Raw genomic sequence first — 21,849 nt, 5'->3', positions numbered from 1 at the left:
GTATGTAAAACAATTCCTCACCTGTGAAAAACAAACCATAAGTTACTTTCAGCTTTGGACATTGGTGATCGAAGTTCCCTTAGAGTTGGTCTGCGCTCACATAGTCCTCCCTGTTTCTTCCTCTGCTGATTCACTCCTCCGACTCCATACCCATCTTTTAAAGTGCCAATTAACTTGTGGTTTAGTCTTCAATTTTAGAATTATAAATAGTCAAGTATGATAACCAGATTCCTTGGAATACATCCATGCCAATTTTTAGTGCCATGACCTTCAGATATGAAGTGTAAGGTGAGCAGTAAGAGAGGTTGGCATAATCATATTAGTGGCATTATCACTCAGAAGCCAGCTTTGACAGTAAATGGGAACCATTGTTGAAGACATTTTAAAGTGGAAAAAATAAGAACTTCAGTTTAATGCCTGGTATCTTTTGCTGTTCAGCCAATAGAATGAATAATAATTCTCCTCTGTGAAGAGTTGGCCTGACCCCCTCTCACCCTAAACCATGGTTAAACTCCCTTTCCTCTGTATTCACATATCTCCTTGGGCTTTCCTCTCAACTTTTGCTTGTCTGCATCTCCCAGGAGATCACAAACTCCTGATGACAGGGACTGCGTGATCTTTGTTGCCTTAGTCTGGTATGTTACTGGAGCCAGAATTAGGTGTTTGATTGAGTGACAGCAACATAGGAATAAAAAGATAATCAAAACCTATTGTCATTGTCCTCACATCACCTTCTTCCAAAAAACAAGGTTACAGAGTGGCTCAGACAGCAAGTACCTTGTTGGGATGCACCCAAAGCTATGCGAATTAGGCAAGGGGAAGACAGGTAGGAGAGCACTTCAATTTTTAAATTTTATATTTTTCTCTGATACTTCAGATCAAAGCAAAAATAAATAAATAAAAATTTGAAGATCTCAAAGTATCCTTATTTCATTTTGTAGAGTAGACTTCCACATGTGTCATCTTTCTCCCAGCCCTGATAGAGGAAAGGGCCATAAGGGAGCATGAACCAGTTAGCCAGCAGGACAGTTTGTGTTTGCTGGGCTAAGTCCCTGGGGTGCAGGACAACATTGGGGTAACAAAAATGACTATGGAATCAGCCAGAGTTTCAAAAACAGAAACAATGCTATCACCCTAGAAATGAAACTGGGGCTCCCAAGTTGGAGAAAATGAAACATTCACCCAACAAACTAGTTTGCAAACACTAATGGATCTCTGAACTCACATTGCTTCAAATAAAGGATGGACTAATTTGTAATACCTAAGATAATTGGGTTCAAGTATGATTGAAATAGAAAATAACCCAGGGGCACCTCGGGGGCTCAGCTGGTTAAGCATCTGACTTTTGATTTCAGCTCAGGTCATGATCTCACTCACATTGGTTCGTGAGGTCGTGCCCCAGGTGGGTCTCCATGCTAACAGTGTGGAGCCTGCTTGGGATTCTCTCTCCCTCTCTCTGCCCCTCCTCTCCTAACTAACCAAACATAAAAAAAAAAAAAAAAAAAAAAAAAAAAGAACCCAGACATTCTAGACACATGTCAATCTACTAGACTGTAACTAGAAAGTTTATGTGAAGTAGAGCACCAATAAATTTCTGCCACTAAGTGAATTAGTGAAAGGAGAGCATGCAGGCTGCAATGGACTGAATGTTTGTGTCCCTCCAAAATTCATATGTTGAAAACCTAATCACAGTGTGATGGTATGTGGAGGTGGGGCCTTTGGGAGGTAAGTAGGTCATGAGAGTAGAGCCCTCATGAATGGGATTAGTGGCCTTAAGAGCTGAGAGAGCTAGCTAGCTCTCTTTCTGCCACGTGAGGATACAGTGAGCAGTCAGCAGTCTGTAACCTGGAAGAGGGTCTTTATGAGAACCCGACTATGCTGGCACCCTGATCTTAGACTTCCAGTCTCCAGAACTGTGAGAAGTAAATTTCTTTTGTTCATAAGCCACAAGCTGGTCAAGGGATAAAATCTGGAAAACTACAAGCTGAAGACCAACCACACTGGCCACACAGGCTACCTGAATGCGGTGACTGTCTCTCCGGATGAATTCCTCTGTGCTTCTGGAGGCAGAGATGGCCAGGTCATGCTGTGGGTCCTCAACAAAGGCAAGTACCTTCATGCACTAGATGGCAAGGATGTCATCAATACCCTGTGATTCAGCCCCCACCACTGTGGCTCTGTGTTGCCACACGCCACAGCATTAAGATCTGGAACTTTAAGGTCAAGATCGTTGTAGATTAGCCGAAACAAGAAGTTATCAGTATTAGCAGCAAGGCAGAGCCACCCCAGTGTACCTCCCCAACCTGGTCTTCTGATAGCCAGACTGTTTGCTGGCTACCCAGACAACCTGGTACAGGTGTGGCAGGTGACCATTGGCACACCCTAGAAATATATGCTAGAGCTTTAGAAATTAAAAAATGGCTTTCTGACTTAAAAAAAGGGAGAGAGAATTCTATTAACTTTGCTAAACTTGAAAAGAGATAAATACAGAGTTATGAGAAACTTCTATAAAAGTCTCAAAATATAACTATTCTATACAGTCTTCTGCCAGCAAGAAAACTGTCAGGCAATGAGCCTGAGCCCCCATGTTTGCACCACTGGCCCTCCACTCCATTCTGCCACTACCCACTGAACCTCTTGTTGCCACCTGGTACTGCTGCACTCTGACAGCATCCTCTCCAAAATCACCACGGTCTTCCACCTCAGCCTCACCACCTGGTCTCTGCAAGAGTCAGCTCCTGGTGGGCCCATGTGGAGATGGGGCCTCCAGATCCCATCCCGAGAGTCACAAAATACTGTAAGATACCAGTAGCAGAAAGAATCTGGTAGGAGGTGTCTACCAGTATAGGAGAGCCTTATGTCCTCCCTAGCATCTGGAAGGCAGAGGCCCAGACTGATGTAAAAAATATGGACAAAGAATATCTGCCCATTGCAGGACTGGCTGAATTTTGCAAGACATCTATAGGACAGACCCCGGTGGAGGACAGCAAAGAGTTGAAAATTGGCCAGTATATCACTGTGCAGACCATTTCTGGAATTAAGGCCCTGGGTATCAAACTGGTTTTCTGCATAGATTTTTTAAGATCAGCCAAGATGTCTTTTCTACCCAAACCATCAGACACACTGGCATGCAGCTGCAAGGTTAACAATACTATGACCCCCCCCCCCCCCCCGCCAAGACTTGTGGCTTTGACTTCACAAGCACTATGGAGGACATTTCAAAAATGCCACAGCAAAGTGTTCTTCTGCACACCTATACCCACAATCCTGTGGAAGTGGACCCTCATTCTGAGAAATAGAAGGAAATAGCAACAGCAGTGACAAAAAGAATCTCTCTACGTTCTTTGATATGGCCTACCAAGACTTTGCCAGTAGTGATGGTACCAAGGATGCCTAGGCCGTACACCACTTCACTGAAGAGGGCATTAATGTTTGTCTCTGCCAATCCTATACCAAGAACATGGGCTTATATGGTAAGTGTGTGGGAGACTTCACTGTGGTCTGCAAAGATGCTGATGAAGTCAGAGGGGTGGAATCACAGATGAAGACACTGATCCATCCCATGTATTCCAACCCTCCTCTCAATGGAGCCCGAGTTGCCTCGACCACTCTGACCATCTAGATTTTCAAAAACAATGGTTGTTAAGAAGCGCAAGTCATGGCCAGCTGCATCATTAGCATGCAGATTCGGCTGGTCTCCAACCTCAAGAAGGAGGACTTCTCCCACAATGGGCAGCACATCCCTGACCAGACTGGCATATTTTGTTTCACAGGGCTAAAGCCCAAACAGGTGGAGCAGCTGACCAAGGAGTTCTCATCTACATGACAAAGGTCAGCCTCATCTTTGTAGCAAGGATCATCTTGGACAACTCGGCTATCTTGCTCATGACATCCACTCAGTCACCAAATGATTTTCCTGATGAGAGGGAACAGTCAACTGTCTTGTCTTCAGCCTCTGTATTTGTGAGATTCACAGGATGAGGGAGGGTGGAGGTGACTGGCAGATCATTTCTTTCAATCACTCAGTGAATGAATGTTGCTCAGAAAATAACATGTAGTTAAACAGGACAGGGGCATCTGTGGCTGGTGTCTGGAACTGTGTGGCTTGAAACCAAACTCTCCCTCAGCTTTTTATCTATAACTTTTCTAAAGTAGTTTACATGTATAAGAGAGTCACATTCTTAAAAGAAAACCATCAATCATGCCATTGTAATATCGCAGAAGCTTTAACTGAAGCACCTTATAGTGTTAAGAGTTCCTCTGTGGACCCAGCATGAGACATAGCCCTTGTTAAAGGCTTTGTGAGAAGACCTAGTCCTAACATTAATGGTCAGCCTGTTTATCTTCCCATGACTGAGCAATCTTATCAATAGACCATGTTACTGAAATCATGTTTTATGAAAACCAGAATCTACTGCCACTGCAGCAAGGAAAATTAAAAATGCTGTTTCCTATCTTGTTTAAGAAAAGAGAAAGAAGTTTCTCCCTTTTTAACGTTTCCAGGCATTTTAATGTTCCTCTCTTTTCCCTTATCCCTGCTGTTCTTTGCCTACGGCACAAAGATCTCTAACTAGCCTAGATTTTCATCCTGTTCTACTGCCTGATTGGCCATCAATCCCATTTTCTCAGGATTTATTTATTTGAAGAGTAAAGGACATAATTTGCTATTCATCCCATACTCTTGTCTTTCTCAGCAATGAATAGTGGAAGAGTAGGCAACTGCACTTTATTTCAGCATCCTTTTCGATGATTGAATGTTCAGTTTTCTCCCGCTGGGTTTTGCCTCTGCACAGTGGGACCTCATACTTCTGTTCAGTGTGGTTGTACAGTCTTGCATCTCACATCATGAGTTGGGTAATGCAGGGTAATACTAGGAAAGAGGATATTCTGGACCTTGGTTTTAACCTTGTGTGCTGCCAGCTGGGCTCAGGCTTCACCCTTTGGAAAGATAACAACCATCTGTTCTAATCATGTAGACTTATTGCAGCCTGGGTTCTCTGTCATAATAAAGTTACTGTAGGATGACCTTTCCCATCCCAAAAAAGAAAACTGGTAGCCTATAGAAAGGATCTGGATAACCAAGTAAAGGGGATTCTTTAGTAAGTGTTTTTCATTTTAAAAGGATGTTGGAATGAGAAGTCTCCATCCTAGAAGACCTTAGGGGATTGAAACTTCACTTCCTTACTAATCTCAGGTCACTCTGAAATTGGAAGCAACTTCCTTTTAAAATAATACTAGTTTGGGGGCGCCTAGGTGGCTCAGTTGGTTAAGTGTCTGACTTTTGATCTCAGCTCAGGTCTTGATCTCAGAGTCATGAATTCAAGCCCTGCATTGGACTCTATACTGGACATGAAACCTACTTAAAAAAAATAATACTGGGGCGCCTGGGTGGCGCAGTCGGTTAAGCGTCCGACTTCAGCCAGGTCACGATCTCGCGGTCCGTGAGTTCGAGCCCCGCGTCGGGCTCTGGGCTGATGGCTCAGAGCCTGGAGCCTGTTTCCGATTCTGTGTCTCCCTCTCTCTCTGCCCCTCCCCCGTTCATGCTCTGTCTCTCTCTGTCCCAAAAAAACAAATAAATGTTGAAAAAAAAAAAAATAATACTGGTTTTGTGCCATGCTGCTCCCCAATTTTCATATCGATTTCAGCAGCCGTGGTGGTAGCCCCTAGTACTGTAACTACAGCATGTGCCCAAACCAGGCAAGATCAAGTCAAACTTAGAGCCAGGGCAGGGTAAGGGAGAAGAAACAGGCTAAGTGGCCAATGGTATGTTGGCTTCCAGGATCCAGTTCTATGAAAATCCTTGTTTCTACTTGCTTAAAAAAAGTTATTTTTGTTTTTTAAGCCATAAGCAATTGGACCAGCAGACGCTTATGATTGGAAATAGGAATAGTTCTAGTTTCAGATTTTTCCCATCCCTAAGCTTAAGTGCATTTTATTTTTATGTATTTTTTTCTGGATTATAAAGAGTTGGTATTAAATTTGGGAATGATTGCCTCTTTTAAATGTGATATTCTTATTTCCATAACTGCTTAGGTGAGCAAATTGCACATTAAAAGCATACTCTTTTGTGTAATTAATTAATAACATGGCCATAAGGTCAGTTGTCCTCCCACATTTGTATGAACACTATTCATTTTACATATGCAGGTATAAATAACTGGATTCATAAATTGTGCCTGTACAATGGAAGGTAGCCTCTTGAAAAACATTATTCTTTTACTAGTCAGTTTGTCATAGGTATGTGTGTATAAATATAACATTGTTTAGCACAGTTTTTCTTATAGTTGGTGGTCCTGAACCAGTGGCACTGGGAGCATTACCTGGGAACTTGTTAGAATTATCAATTCTCAATCAGAAACTCTAGAGATGGGGCCTAGGTGATTTCAGTGCTTGCTAAAGTTTGAGAGCTGCTGCTTAATAGACTGTGCCAATTCATCTACAGCTCATATTGTTGTCAGGATGGGTAATTAATTAATGAAGTCTGATTTTATGCGCTAGAATTTTTGATGGCCGATGACAATTAAGGAAGTTAATGGAAATGATACTTAATCTGTTTCTCAAGTTATCTAAGATTAACATCTTTTCTCCCTGTGAGAGAGGGGAGCAGAAAAAGGCACAAAGTGCAAGTTGGCACCCTCATTTACTTTGAAACACTCCTCCTATGTCTTTTACTACCACCTTCACGCTTCCCCTTCTTCCCAGATACATTCTCAAATACATTCCATTTATTCTTTACCAGTTCAGATTTTTCTCATCTGTTCATTTTACTGGAAGGCAGAACAGTGAAGTAATTAAGACCCTAGCTTTGGAGTCAGATCTGGATTTGATTCACCACACCATTTGCTAAGTTACTCAGTCTCACTGAACCTCAGTTTCCCAAGAAAGTAAGATCTACCTTATATAGTTATTGTGAGTTTTAAAATTATGATAGCCTGTGCCTGGCATATAGTAGCCACTACTGACGTTGCTATTACTATATTGTATTACCCCAGCCACTTCTACTTCTTCTCCCACATACACTTCTTCCCCGTAACAACAAAAATAAATTGTAGCTTATGTGCTGTTTGACATGTTCACAAGGTTGGGGGTTTGTGACAAGGAAACTTTGACTCCAGCCTGCTTGGATCCCAGACATTATGCAAAAAGGAGATCTTAAGCTTTTTCTCTTTGCAGCTGGAAAGGACTGATGTAGTTCTCTTTTTCCTAGCAGCTGGTGATTTTACAGCTGTTGGATGATGGATGGTAATAAGGAACATGGAACATTTCATTGTTTTAGTAACATATCATTCATTGGATACCACAGAAGCCTTAGAATACTGTGAAGAATTGTTTAAATACCTTGCTCTATACTTGTTAAGGTGGATTTTTCCTTTGTAATCAGAAACTCATTATAAAAGAGTATCAATATTTTAACTGGTGTATTCTAAAATTAAGAGTAAACATTGAAACCATATGTAGAACCATATAGTGGGGTTTGAAGAAAATGTCACTTAGCTACCTAACTCTGTAAGGCAAGTGTTAGAATTACTCATATAGTTTCATTACAAACATTTTTCTCATCTGAATCTGAATACATTATATATTTATGTTTGCACATCTCATATATCAAGTTTTATATTGTCAGAACAGGTTTAAGACTACATTTTTCATCTTCAAAAAAATTTTAAATGTGCTGTGGAATAAGCCAAAAATAATAATTAGAAACCTCTTAACTCTTCAAGGAATTAAAGAAAAGAACAAGGGCTTGAAAACAGTAATGAAGGCAGCAGCAATCCAATCATTTCATTTGTCACATTAGGATCTGGAGGAAAGGGTAATCCTATCACCAAAATGGTGCACAGTGTTGTGTTCCAAATATTAACAAACTTATTATAAAGCCTGCCAATTTGATACAGTTAGTGTGAGATTATCCTTAATCCATTTCAAGGTCTTGACCTTCTTATTTTAATGTTCCTGAGGGTTACTATGTTATAGCTTTGTCATTAGTCCCTTGGCAATGAGTAACTACAGATACCATAGAAGGCGTACAGAATGTTGATTATACTTCATTTACTACCTTGTATTTTCTAGTAGAAGGGCAAGCTAGTAAAATATGTTCATGGCTGGAAATTGTTAGTGTTTTGATTGTAAAACTTCCCAAGTAATCTAGCTTTATTTTCGCTTAAGACAGCAAGATATACTTTTTCTCTTAGTGGCAAAAGTGGCCTAAGTATATTCTTTTTATTTGAAGATCAGGAAACCAGAAGACTTCATTCATTACAAAACAATTTTTGCACTCATGAAAGAATTACCTATGGGGTTCCTTTCAAAGGTTTTCCCGGAATGTTTAAATATTTATTTGCAGGCCTTTGACTATTTCACAGAAAGGTTAAATGAAAAAACAACTGAAAACTAAATTGTTGGTGTCAGAGCTGACATTTCTGAAAGTAAAATATAAGTTAATAGAAACGTGTAATTGGTTCTCCAAAATATAATATATATACAATTCAACTTTTCATGAACATGCTTTGCAGAAAGTGAAACATCTATATTTATGTCAAAATTGGAGCATTTTTCAGATACAAAAATAAGTTTCTTTAACAAGTTTGAGCAACTAGTAGAAATTTGCGAAGAAACAACTTAAATTTGACATTTTTCCTACTCTAAGTACTTGTCAGATATTCAAGGTATATCTCACTTTGAAAATTTTTCTTATAAATATTTCTTTTTCAGTGTAGCATTTTTGGATCCATCCTGCAGATATCTGGGAGATCTCTGGGTCTGCAAGGCCTAGTCTTGCCGTTTCACTGCTAATATAATGACGAGGAGGTGGTGGTGGTGGGGGGGGAGCTACGTGGAAAGAGAAAAGCTGAGGTTACAGATAGATATCTCACTTCTGGTTCACAACCCCAGAACTCATATCTCTGTGGTATTTCATTTGCGTCTTGCCAATTCTGTAAGAGCTGGAAATGTACTTCAATTTGTCCTAAAACAATTACATTCAGTAGAAGATAAGCTGTAATTTAAGTCCTTATTCCCTCTTACAAGAATTTTTAGTCACCAGACACACAAAGTTAAAATACAAACACACACACATGCGCACACACAGTGTCCTAATGATTCCACAAGACAGAAAATTCATAGCTATTTCAAATAGTGAGGAAAACAAGGTCTTCGAATTTTGGCATTAAAAGCCTTAAAGCTATAATTGAAACTACAATTGTGTTATACCTTAGCAATGTAAATATGTTAATTGAATAAAATATTACATGTGTGGGTATATGAAAGGACTGTAGTATTTATCAACTCATAATAAGATTTTTTTTTTAGCCATATGGAATTCTGATACCTCTTTAGCACTTTAGCTTTTTAGATAGAAATTAAAAACAGAGAAAATTATGGTTTCAAAAACTAAAATATATTTTTAGCTTTAAAGGAGTTCACATATTAGAAATGGGAAAATGATTGCATTTGTTCCACTATTAAATATTTTATATATAATACAAACAGTTATGAAGTTTGTAAGAGTAAACACTGATCAGACGTCCTTTGCCTTTTATTTTTGCATTTCTAAGGGCACCACTACCAGGCATATAATTTGGCTGGCTCAGTCAGCTCTCAGAATTCCTGAAGGGTAGAGGTTTCTTTGTTTCCCAGATAAGGCTCTGGTAGGTATTAAAATTAAAGAGAAGGTGGAATCATAGTATTTCCATAGCATAGTATTCTGAAAAGAGGTTAAATATTGTAGTTATAACATATTTGCCATTTAATTCAATTCTCATGTGTAAAAAAGGGGGGGGGCACTTAACTCTGTGGGATTACACAGGCATAGGAGCACTGAAGAGGAATGTGCTCCAAACTGTGCCACCCAATTTCACTAACATAAAAGATGAGGAATTATAGCTTATGCTATCAAGCAATTAGGTCATTAGTGGCCTTGAAAACAAAACTCAAATCATTTTCAGGCCTCTCACAGTCCCCTGTACTATTCTTTTATTTTTTTTTACATTTATTTATTTTTGAGAGAGAGGGAAAGACAGAGTGTGAGTGGGGGAGGGCAGAGAGGAGGGAGACACAGCATCTGAAGCAAGCTCCAGGCTCTGAGCTGTCAGCACAGAGTCCGACACCGGGTTTGAACTCACAAACCGTGAGATCATGACCTGAACCAAAGTCAGATACCGTGAGATCGTGACCCGAGCTGAAGTTGAGTCTGCTCAACTGACTGAGCCATCCAGGCGCCCCTCCCCTGTACTATTCCTGATTAAAATACTTACTTCACCGTATTGTAATTATTTTCTTACATATCCAACTTTCCCTATCTGCTAAGCTACTTTCTTCTTTAATGGCACATACTGGAACCTTCACAATGTCTAACATAAGTTCAAAAAGTCCTGAATTGCTAAATGAATTAATTAATCAATGGCATTTTAAAGTTAAGAGATTCATTTCAGTTAATAATGTCAATAATATTAACAGTAATGACTGTTCTTGATTGTGTCACATTTCTACACACATTTTTTCTTTAAATCCTCAAACAAATACATGGAGCTGTTATTATTACCTTATTTTATAGGTAGGAAATTAGGTCTTGCTTTAAGGAATTTGTCCAAAATTATTGAGAGCAGTGATTAGGAACCCCATGTATCTAATTCCAAAATTTATTCTCTTTATGTCACATTTACCCTCATAATGCTAAGGAAAAAAATCTCAGAACTCTTCAGTAGAGTTTCATCTATATTAAGGTGCTTACTGTTTTCACTGATAATTATTGTGGTCTTATTAAGGCAATAAGGTAAAGACTTTTAAGATCATCTAGAGAAAAGGAAATCCTGTCAAACAAGCTTTGTAATAAGCATAATCATACAAATACTAGGAGTGTCAGATGGATTACTGTATCTTTGATCCAGACTCACATTTCCTCAGAGAATAACTAAATTATCTTCAGAATTTCTTTTTAATTATTTATTTCTTAAAATTGAGGCAAAAGAGAAACACATAGTGAGACCATTTCCAATATTGCCATTGTTTTTCTTAAAATCTTTTCAGAATATAGATGACATAAAATGCTTTGGGACATTTTTAACATGATTTTCTTGGTTATACAGAAAAAAATTGTAATAGAAATTCACAGTTATATCATCTATATTAAATTTTAATTTTTAAAATGCCATTCCAATCTTAATTTCCTTTTTTCTTAATATAAAAAACTTTAATTATCCAATCATAAAACATTGGTTTATAAATAATATAGCAACCAAAAAAACCATTTACAAAGTAACTAGCCTATGCCACTACGTTAACCTGCTACATTTTGTTACTAAAAGACCTGAAGTCACAAGAGATCTGTGAATCTATCTGGTTCTTCAGATTACAATGGGATTGAGATGGCTTTGCCAGAAAATTAAACTGTTATCATTCAATGTATGGAAAGCAAGATCCTGCTCACAGTGGTTTAGATATTAAATAATAGGTAATTGTAAAGTTTAAAATGTTCAACTTTTAGGAATTAATTATATCAGTCTAATACAGTAATACCTGCTTTAATGGAATGCTCAGAGACCAAAGAGCTTCTATAGCATGAAGGTATCTTATAACAGTTTATTTTTAAGATTTCAACAACTTTTATAGCCATTTTGCATAAATTGTATGACTTGAAGAACAGAATAATAAAATTTATAAATATTAAGAGACAAACTGCCGTGACATATCAGCTGTCCCCCAGCATAATAAATAGTACAATATTAACACTTAATTTATTATACTAGATATTCAGAAAGATTGCTTTTCAAATCCTCCAATACCTTTATACTATGAAAGTTTAATTTTGCTTTTTAATCAAAATAAAATCTTAAAATATTTTTGTCTAGACATTGTTAACCTAGCTGTGACTGTAAGTATTAGAAGGAGCAGTTATACTTCCCTAGTAAGGAAAGAGAAGAGTAGCATATTCGTGGCTATAATATTTTATTGCAGTAAAAATATAGATGACTATATATTTTAAGATTCAGGATTAGTTTAATATCAGAAAATCAACCAATATAATACACCATAATAATAAAACAGTGGATAAAAACCACATGCTCATCTCAATGGATTCTGACAAAATTCAACATTCTTTCTTGACTAAAAGGGGAAAAAAATCAACAAAGTATATATAGAAATGAACTTACTCAACATGAGTAAAGGCATCTATGAAAATCCCAGTTAACATCATACTTAAAGGTGAAAGACTGAATGCTTTCCCTACAAAGATCGGGAATAAGGCAAGGATGCCTGTTCTCACAACTTCTACTTATTATTGTACTAGAAGTTCTAGCCAGGGCAATTAGGAAAAAAAAAAAAAAAAAAAAAAGAAGAAAGAAAAGAAAGAAAGAAAGAAAGAAAGAAAGAAAGAAAGAAAGAAAGAAAAAATAAAAGGAAAAGAAATAAAAGGCATCCAGATTGGAAGGAAGAAGTAAAACTATGTATGTTCACAGATGACATGATCTTATATGTAGAAAACCCCTAAGAATCCACAAAAAGAAAAAAAAATAACAAAACAACAGCAACAGTCAAAACAACTGTTAGAGCTCATAAACAAGTTCAGCAAAGTTGGATATGAAAGAATACATAAAAGCCAGTTGTGTTTCTATACACTAGTGATGAATAATCCAAAAATAAAATTAAGAAAACAATTCTGTTTACAATAGCATCAAAAAAAGAATAAAATACTTTGGCATAAATTTAACCAAGTAAATGTAAGACCTGTACACTGAAAACTCTGAAATATTCTTGAAAGAAATTAAAGATCTAAATAAAAGGAAAAACATCCTGTGTTCATGGATTGGAAGGTTTGATATTGCTAAGATGGAAATAGTCCCCAAATCGATATACAGGTTCAATGAAACCCCATCAAAATTCTAAATGCCTTCTTTGCAGAAATGGACAATCTGAATTCATATGGAAAGGAAAGGGACCTTAAATAGTCAAAACAATTTTGAAGAACAATGAAGTTGGAGGGCTCACACTTTCCAATTTCAAAACTTACCACAAAGCTACAATAATAACAAAACAGTATGGTACTGGCATAAAGATAGACACAAAAATTGATAAGATAAAGACTCCAGAAATAAATCCATACATCTGTGGTAAATTGATTTTTAACAAAGATGTCCAGATTATTCAATGGAAAGAGTCTTTTCAATAAATGGTACAGGGACAAGAGAATAACCACATGCAAAAGAATTTGGACCCCTTTCTTACACCACATACAAAAATTAACTTATAAGGGATCAAAGACTTAAATGTAAACCTAAAATTATAAAACTCTTAGAGGGAAACAAATGTAAGTCTCTGTGACCTTGGATTAGGAAATGGTTTCTTAGATTTGACACCAAAAGCACAGAACAACAAAAGAAAAAATAAATAAATTGGACTTCATCAAAAGTAAAAATTTTTGTGCATCAAAAGATGCTATTGGGGTTCCTGGCTAGCTCAGTTGGTAGAGCATGCAACTTTTGATCCTTGAGTTATAAGTTCAAGCTTCACACTGGGTTTGGAGATTCACTTAAAAGTGAAAAGACAGAGAGGGCAAGATGGTGGCCAACTAGAAGGACCCTAGGTTCACCTAGTCCCACGAATACAACTAGGTAATTATCAAATTATCCTAAATACCCCAGAAATTGACCCAAAGACTGGCAGAACAAACTCCATAATTAAAGGTAGAGAAGAGGCAATAATGAAGAAAGTAGGAAGTATGGAGACTTGGTTCAGGAGAGAAAGAGATCATGGCCACTGCAGTGGGGAGGGAGCCATGGTCATGGAGAAGGGTAAGAGATGGACAGGGGAGTGAACAGAGAAGAAGAAGCCTCACAGTAATTTGCTTGAAAAATGAGAGGGACTGAATTTCATGAGTTCTTGCAACCAGCAGGGCTTAAAGCCTGGAGTTTTAAAGGTCAGCAGGCTTGGCTCAGGGAAAGCCCCTAGGGCATTGGGGCTGCTCTTGGAGAGAAGACAGAACATACAGCCCTTGGACATACAGCATGGAAACAGCGATCTAAAGAACCCTTTAGACACACAGTGGGCAGGTTATTTACTCATCTCCCAGCATGTCCCAGAGGGACAATGTTCACAAAGACACCCTTCCAGGAACAAAGGAACTGGCAGGTGCCATTTCTCCCCCACCCTGCAGCATAAGCACAGAGCCATTTGTGAGAACCAGTACAGTAGTCACTACCTAACTTGCTTACATCCAGCCCTGCCCCACAGTGCTCTGGTGGAACTGCCCTTCCAAGTCATACTTGCCTTAGTACCAGTGCAACAGGCTCTCTCCCCCAGACCAGACCAAACTCCCACCCACACTGTCTCAAGATCTGGGAATTTTGCAGGTTCCTGCAGCAGTGGCAATAGATCTCATTTCACAAGCAGACCAGAGCACATCTAGTTAAAATCCACCACATTCAGGCCAGGGATCAAACACTGACCACAACAGGCAAAGAGAGACTCTGCAGACAACTGGCCTGAAGGATAAAGTGGCCAGAACACAACAGCAGAGCACACATCGGAGATACTCCCTGAAGTGACAGACCTGGGGGACAGGGCACTACAGAACCTCTTCTTCATAAGGTCAAGAAGAGGAGACATAGCTGGCTTTTCTAACACAGAGAAGCAGGCACAGAGACTCAGATAAAATAAGAAAACAAAGGAATTTGTCTCAAATGAAAGAATAGGAAAAGGCCATGGCCAGAGATCTAAGTGAAACAGATATAAGTAACATGCCTTATACAGAATTTAAAGTAATGACCATAAAGATACTCACTGAACTTGAGAAAAGAGTGGAAAACACCAGTGAGACCCTTAACACAGAGATAAGGAATAATAGTATAAATAAAGAGCTCGATAGACAAAGTCAGAAACATTTGATGGAATGAACAGTAGGCTAGAAGAAGCAGAAAAACGAATGACCTAGAAGACAAAGTAAGGGAAAGTAATCAAGCTGAATGAAAGAGAGCAAAAAGAATTATGCAAAATGAGAATATACTTAAAGAACTCAGTGACTCCATCAAATGTAATAACGTTTGTATTATAGGAGTCCCAGAAGAAGAGAGAGAAAAGAGGGCAAAAAAATTTTTTGAAGAAATAGTAACTGAAACTTCCCTAGTCTGGGGAAGGAAACAGAAATCCAGATTCAGGAGGCACGGGGAACCCTCAGCAAAATCAACAAAGGCAGATCCATACCAGGGTGTATTGTAATTAAAATAGCAAAACATAGTGATAAAGAAAAAAATCTTTAAAGCAGCAAGACCAAAGAAGACAGTAACATACAAGGGAAACCCCAAAAGGCTATCAGTGGATTTTTCAGCTGAAGCTTTCCAAGCCAGAAGAGACTGGCATGATATATTCAAAGTGCTGAATGGAAAAAATTTACAGCCAAGAATACTGTATCCAGCAAGGTTATCATTCAGAATAGAAGGAGAAATAGTTTCCTAGACAAAACAAAAACAAAAACAAAAAAACCTAAAGGAGCTTATGACCACTAAACCAACCCAGCAAAAAATATTAAAGGGGACTCTGTGAGTGGAAAGGAAAGATCAAAAGTGACAGTATGAGGGTAGGAAACACATAAGGAATAAGAATAAATATTTCTAAAAAAATCAGTCAAGGAACTCACAAAATAAAAGGATGTAAAATATAATAAAATATACCTAAAAATGAGGAGAGGAGTGAAGAATGGATTCAAAATTAAATGACCACCAACTTAATATAGACTGCTATATGCAAAAGATATTGTATACAAACCTAATGATAACCACAATAAAAACCACTAATACAAATGCAAATAAATAAAGGAAAAGAAATCCAAATATATGACTAAAGAAAACCAGCAAACCATGAAAGAGAGAAAGACAAGAAAGAATCAGAGAAAATCTTCAGAAGTGACCACAAAACAAGTAATAAAATGACAATAAATACAGTGATCAATAATTACTTTGAATGTAAATGGACTAAATGCTCCAATCAAAGCCAAGGTGACAGAATGTATTTTTTTTTAAAAAAAGGAACCATCTACATACAGCCTACAAGAGACTCATTTTAGACCTAAAGATACCTGCAGATTGAAAATGAGGGGATATAAAAACATTTATCTTGCAAATGGATGTCAAAAGAAAGGTGGAGTAACAATACTTATATCAGACAAAATAGACTTTAAAACAAAGACTATTAACAAAAAAGGACACTATATAATATAAAAGGGACAATACAAGAAGATATAGAAGACAAGACAAGACAATACAAGAAGATATAACAGTTGGCCTCCACCCAACATGGAGGCATCAAATGCCTAAAACAGTTAATAACAAACATAAAGGACCTAACCGGTAATAATACAATAGTAGGGGACTTTATTTATTTATTTATTTATTTTTATTTTTTTAATTTTTTAATTTTTAATGTTTATTTTTGAGATACAGAGACAGAGTGTGAGTGGGGGAGGGGCAGAAAAAGAGGGAGGCACGGAACTCAAAGTGAGCTCCAGGCTCCATGCTGTCAGCGCAGAGCCTGATGTGGGGCTCGAGCTCGTGAACCATGAGATCATGACCTGAGCCAAAGTCAGACACTTAACCAACTGAGCCATCCAGGTGCCCCAATAGAAGGGGACTTTAACACCCACTTATATCAATGGACAGATCATCTAAATGGAAAATCAATAAGGAAACAATGGCTTTTTATGACATATTGGACCAGACAGATTGAGATATTCAGAATATTCTACAGCATTCTACAGCAGCAGAATACACATTCTTTTGAAGTGCACATGGAGAATTCTCCAGAATGGATCATATATTTTGCCACAAAACAAACCTCAACAAATTCAAGAAAATCGAAGTCATAACATGCACTTTTTCTGACCACAGCACTATAAAATTAGAAGTCAACCACAAGAAAATATGTAGGAAGTCCACAAATACATGGAGGTTACATAACATGCCACTAAACAATGGAAGGGTCAACCAGGAAATAAAAGAAATAAAAAATACATGAAACCAAACAAAAATGAAAACTCAATGGTTCAAAACTTGGGATGCGTCAAAAGTGGTTCTAAGAGGGAAGTTTATAGCAATACAGGCCTACCTCAAGAAATAAGAAAATATCAAATAAACAATCTGACCTTACACCTAAAGGAGCTAGAAAAAGAAGAACAAACAAAACCTGAAACGAGCAAAAGGAATGAAATAATTACCATTAGAGCAGAAATAAATGATACAGAAACCAGGAAAACAATGGACAATAGAATAGACCAATGAAACCAGGAGCTGGTTCTTTGGAAAAAGTAAATAAATTGATAAGACCTATCAAGAAAAAGAGAGAGCAGGGCACCTGGGTGGCTCAGTCAGTTAAGTGTCCGACTTTGGCTCAGGTCATGATGTCATGGTTCATGAGTTCAAGTCCCATGTTGGGCTCTGTGCTTACAGCTCAGAGCCTGGAGCCTGCTTCAGATTTCTGTGTCTTCCTCTCCCTCTGCCCCTCCTCTGCTCGTGCTCTCTCTCTCTCTCAAAAATAAACATTAAAAAAAATTTTTTTTAAAGAGAAAAAGGGAAAGGACCCAAATAAATAAAATTACAAGTGAGAGAGGAGAAATAACAATCAACACCACAGAAGTACAAACAATTATAAGAAAATATGAAAAACTATATGCCAAGAAATTGGACAATCTAGAAGAAATGGATAAATTCCTAGAAACATGTAACCTACCAAAACTGAAACAAAAAGAAATAGAAAATTTGAAGAGACTGATTACCAGCAAAGAAATTGAATCAGTGATAAAAAAAAAAAAGTCCCAACATATGAAAATCCAAGACCAGATGTCTTCATAGGCAAATTCTACCAAACATTTAAAGAAGAATTAATACCTATTCTTCTCAAACTAGTCCAGAAAATAGAAAAAGAAGAAAAACTTTCAAATTCATTTATGAGGCAAGCATTACCATAAAGATACCAGAGAGAGAGAGAGAGAGAGAGAGAGAGCGCTACAGGCCAACATTCCTGATGAATATAGATGCAAAAATCTTCAACAAAATACTAGCAAACTGAATCCAACAATACATTTTAAAAAGTCATTCACCATGATCAAGTGGGATTTATTCCTGGGTTTCAAGGGTGGTTCAATATTCACAAATCAATCAACGTGATACATCACATCAGTAAGAGAAAGGATAAGAAACATATGATCATTTCAGTAGATGCAGAAAAAGCATTTGACAAAGTACAATATCTATTCATGATAAAGCCCCTCAATAAAGTAGGTTTAGAGGGACATATCTCAACATAATAAAGGCCATATATGAAAACCCACAGCTAACATCGTCCTTCATAGGGAAAAATGGAGAGCTTTTCCTGTAAGGTCAGGAACATGACAAGGATGTCCACTCTCACCACTTTTACTCAATATAGTACCTGAAATCATAGCCACAGCAATCAGACAACAAATTGGAAAGAAGACACCAAACTTTCACTATTTGCAGATGACATGATACTTTATATAGAAAACCCAGAAGACTCCACCAAAAAACTGCTAGAACCAATAAATGAATTCAGTGAAGTCATAGTATTCAAAATCAATGTACAGAAATCTGTTGCTTTTCTACACACCAATAATAAAACTGCCAAAAGAGAAACTTGGAAAACAATTCCATTTGCAATTATACCGAAGATAATAACATATTTAGGAATAAACCTAACCAAAGAGGTGAAAAGACTGTACCCTGAAAATGATAAAACACTGATAAAAGAAATTGAAGACAACACAAAGAAATGGAAAGACGTCCATGCTCATGGACTGGAAGAACAAATACACGTTAAAATGTCTATGCTACCCAAAGCAATCTACACATTTAATGCAGAATTAATTTTCACAGAACTACAACAAATCATGAAAGTTAACAAATTAATTTTCACAGAACTACAACAAATCATCCTAAAATTTGTATGGAACCACAAAAGACCCTGAATAGCCAGAGAAATCTTGAAAAAGAAAAGCAAAACCAGAGGCATCACAATTCCAGACTTCAAGTTATCCTACAAAGCTATAATAATCAAAACAGTATGGTACTGGCACAAAAATAGACACATAGATCAATAGAACAGAATAAAAAACCTAGAAATAAACCCATAATTATATGGTCAATTAATCTTTGACAAAAGAAGAATGAATATACAATGGGAAAGAGAGTCTCTTCAATAAATGGTGTTAGGAAAACTGGACAGTAACATGGAAAAGAATGAAACTGGACCACTTTCTCACATCATACACAAAAATAAATTCAAAATGGATTAAAGACCTAAATGTGAGACCTGAAACCATAAAAATCCTAGAAGAGAGCACAGGCAGTAACTTCTCTGGCATCAAATGTAGCAACTTTTGGGGCGCCTGGGTGGCGCAGTCGGTTAAGCGTCCGACTTCAGCCAGGTCACGATCTCGCGGTCCGTGAGTTCGAGCCCCGCGTCAGGCTCTGGGCTGATGGCTCAGAGCCTGGAGCCTGTTTCCGATTCTGTGTCTCCCTCTCTCTCTGCCCCTCCCCCGTTCATGCTCTGTCTCTCTCTGTCCCAAAAATAAATAAACGTTGAAAAAAAAAATGTAGCAACTTTTTTTCTAAATAGGTCCCATGGGACAAGGGAAACAAATGCAAAAACAAACTATTAGGAATACATCAAAATAAAAAGCTTATGTACAGTGAAGGAAACAAGAACTCTAAAAGGCAATCTACAGAATGGGAGAAGATATTTGCAAATGACATATCCAATAAAGGATGAGTATCCAAAATATATAAAGAACTTATACAACTCAACTCCCCAAACACAAATAACCCAATTTGAAAATGGGCAAAAGATATTAACAGACATTTCTCCAAAGAAAACAAACAGATGGCAAATAAACACATGAAAAGATGCTCAACATCACTCATCATCAGGGAAATGCAAATCAAAATCACACTGAGATATCACTGCATACCTATCACAATGGTTAAAATCAACAGGTGTTGGTGAGGATGTGGCGAAAAAGGAACCCTCTGGCCCTGCTGGTGGGAATGCAAACTGGTGCAGCCACTCTGGAAAACAGTATGGAGATTCCTCAAAAAGTTAAAAATAGAACTACCCTACTATCCAGCAATGGCACTACTGGGTATTTACCCCCCAAAATATAAAAACACTAATTCAGAGAGATACATGCACCCCTATGTTTATAGCAGTATTATTTACAATAGCCAAGATCTGGAAGCAGTCCAAGTGTCCACTGATAGAAGAATGGATAAAGAAGATGTGACATATATATATACAATGAAATATTCAGCCATAAAAAAGAATGAAATCTTGCCGTTTGCAATGATGTGGATGGAGCTAGAATGTATTATGCTAAGTGAAATAAGTCAATCAGAGAAAGACAAATACCATATGGTTTCACTCATATGTGGAATTTAAGAAACAAAACAAATGAGCAACGAGAAAAGAGAGAGACAAACCAAGAAACAGATTCTTAACCATAGAGAACAAACTGATGGTTACCAGAGGGGGGAACGGGTGAAATAGGTGATGGGAATTAAGGGGTGCACTCGTTGTGAAGAGCATCAAGTGATGTATGCAATTGTTGAATCACTATATTATACATCTGAAACTAAAATGACACCATATGTTAACTATACCGGAATTAAAATAAAAACTTAAAAAAAAAAAAAGGAAAGATGACTGTATGAGAAACAACCATATTTCAAGCAGAAAGATTTCAAATAAATTTTTAATGTCTAAAAGAAAAAAAAATGAAGAGACAATCCACACAATGGGAGAAAATATTTGCAAATCATATATATCTGATAAGAGTCTAATATCTAGAATATATGAATAGGTCTTATGACTCAAAAATAAAAAGACAAATAACCTAACTTAAAAATTGGCAAGGTTTGAATACACATTTCTCTTAGGAAGATATGCAAATGGACAATTAGCACATGAAAAGATGCTCAACATCCTTAGTCACTAGGGAAATGCAAATCAAAACCACAATGAGATACCACTTCACACTCACTAGGATGACTATAATAAAAAAGATAGATAGTAATAAATGTTGACTAGGATATAGAGAAATTTGGAACACTAATACATGGCTGATGAGAATGTAAAATGCTGCTGCTGCTGCTGTGGAAGACAGTCTGGCAGTTCCTCAAAATGTTTCACATAGAGTTACCATATGACCCAGGAATTCTGCTCCTCGGTGTATACCCAAGTGAATTGAAAACATATATCTACATAAAACTGTGGACATGAATATTCATAGCAGCATTATTTATAATAGCCAAAAAGTGGAAACAACCCCAATATCCTTCAACTGATGAATAAACAAAATGTGGTTTATCTGTACAATGGAATATTACCTTATCAAATATAGTGAAATTATGGAAGGAGCCCAAATGTTCAGACTGATAAATGGATAAAGAATGGATATATAATGGAATATTACTTAGCCCCAAAAAAGAATGAAATCTTACCATTTGCAATGATGTGGCTCGAGCTAGAGTATATTATGCCAAGTTAAATAAGTCATTCAGAGAAAGACAAATACTACGATTTCACTCATATGTGGAATTTAAGAAACAAAACAGATGAACATAGGAGAAAGGAAAAAGAGAGGCAAACCATAAAAGAAACTCTAAACTATAGAGAACAAACTGAGTTGCTGGAGGGGAGGTGGGTAGGGGGATGGGCTAAATGGGTGATTAAGTGATAAATTACTAAATTCTACTCCTGAAACTAATATTACACTATATGTTAACTAACTAGAATTTAAATAAAAACATTAAACATAATAAGCAAACAAACAAATAAATACACACACACAAA

General features: G+C 37.2%; 1 protein-coding gene and 1 pseudogene across 2 annotated transcripts in view; both read left to right on the top strand.

Moving 5' to 3' along the window:
* NTN4 (netrin 4) overlaps positions 1-21,849 on the top strand; it is a 124,893-nt gene that overhangs the window by 46,609 nt on the left and 56,435 nt on the right. The window lies entirely within an intron of this gene.
* LOC123592107 lies at positions 9-4,177 on the top strand (annotated as a pseudogene).

This window comes from Leopardus geoffroyi, chromosome B4 (assembly GCF_018350155.1).
Source record: "Leopardus geoffroyi isolate Oge1 chromosome B4, O.geoffroyi_Oge1_pat1.0, whole genome shotgun sequence".
NCBI classification, from domain to species: domain Eukaryota; kingdom Metazoa; phylum Chordata; class Mammalia; order Carnivora; family Felidae; genus Leopardus; species Leopardus geoffroyi.
Note: the sequence above shows the minus strand (reverse complement) of the source record. Positions and strands in the feature narration are given on the sequence as shown.